General features: G+C 35.2%; 1 pseudogene; it reads right to left on the reverse strand.

The window, feature by feature from the left end:
- Positions 1-421: 421 nt before the first annotated feature.
- On the reverse strand, positions 422-955 carry LOC114683455 (annotated as a pseudogene).
- Between the last annotated feature and the right edge of the window lie 658 nt (positions 956-1,613).

The following is a 1,613-nucleotide window of genomic DNA, read 5'->3' on the forward strand; positions in this document are numbered from 1 at the left end:
ATCATCCTTCAACCTGGTTTTAAAATACAGAACTTGCAGTTCCTATTTCAAGATCAGGTATAAAAATAGATAATGTAAAGTGGGGAAATTTTCATTAAATTTAGCATTTGTATTTTTTAGTATTGGCCAATTGTCAGTCAGTCTATAGGTATTAGCCAAGAAGCACTTTAAATGATGTTATATTACTTTGTTCATTCACCATGTATTATAGCTGCTATGTACTAGGTGCTGCTTCCTCTAAAAATGGTTTCCTTTTAAAACATTTCCTGTATATGTATAATTACCAAAATGTCTCCAGGAAAGCTATAGCATATTTTCTTACTAAAAATTTGCTTATTTCAGTTACTTAAGCTTTAAAAATTGATCTTATGTCATTTCTTTCATTTTTTTATTTTCACCATTTTATTTCTGTTAAAAGTATTTGCTTCCAATCAATTAATTTCTATGCCAGGTTCAAGTCACTGAGTACCTTATGAGGAGCTGATGTTGTCTAGATCCGACGTATGCTGCAAACACAGTCTGAAGTAAAATGGGAGATAACATCTTTCTGAAGACAGATTTAGAAACTCTAATCCAGTAATTTAATGTGTTTCCTTTCTGTGGCAGAGGCTTGATTCATACCTGGCCTCTAGCATCCCATTCACGGGTGTAGCCAAAAGGATAGGAAATAGACCACCCAGCACAAAACCGAAGAGTTCGTGTCACGGTACGCGTTTCACAGTTCAAATCACTTGTACCAAAGGTAAAGTTTCGAAACTTTTTAAAGACACATGTTCGCTGTTAAGATGTGATTACTGCTGCGGGTGAACTGGAAGCTATTCGAGATTGTGTCACAGACAAGATGCGCCGAGAAAGAGTTTGTTAGGAGGCCACCAAAAACAGCATTAAGTGCGTGTTCAAGTGGATTCCTTTCTAATTCTGGAAGTTGTTCACTTCTTCTGGATATGATATCAAAAATTAGTTTTTTTTTTTTTTTTTTTTTTTTTTTTTACTAGTGGTTGGTTTATGGTTTTTCGTCTTGGCCCACCCTGTGGGATGACAGTACTTTATGCCCGCCTCCCAGCGAGTGGGCGCTTGTCTGGGTTCTCCTGTGCTGGGGCTCACAGCACCTTTGCTCTGGTTACCTGGGTTCCTCTTTACTCGAACATTTCTTTACATTTGATTTCAGTTTTATAATTTTTAAAATATTTACTTAGAAATAATCATTTACTTAGAAAAGCAACAGATATATTGTGGGTAAAGTGTTTTTGGAATGGAAGAGAACAAGTCTTTAATCCTACCTCTGATGACTATGAGCTGTGTGAAGCAGGTCACATGTCTATGTAGGCCAGTTTCCAATTCTGTAAAATAAGGATAATAATTTCCATCTCACAGAATTAAATGTGACTGCATGAAACACACCTGGTAACTAACAGATATGCCTTGTGAGTACCTTGATTTTTATTATTTTATAAATCCAAAATCCTCTAAATAACACTTAGGAACTATGGGTGATTTGGATTTCTTGTTTACAAGGCCACAAAATAATTGTCAATTGCCAACAGTTTTAATTTAATTTATTTTATTCATTTTCATTAACTTTTTTTAGAGTCTTACAGTGCATTCCAGGCTAG

The sequence above is a fragment of the Peromyscus leucopus genome, chromosome 6 (genome assembly GCF_004664715.2).
Source record: "Peromyscus leucopus breed LL Stock chromosome 6, UCI_PerLeu_2.1, whole genome shotgun sequence".
NCBI lineage: Eukaryota > Metazoa > Chordata > Mammalia > Rodentia > Cricetidae > Peromyscus > Peromyscus leucopus.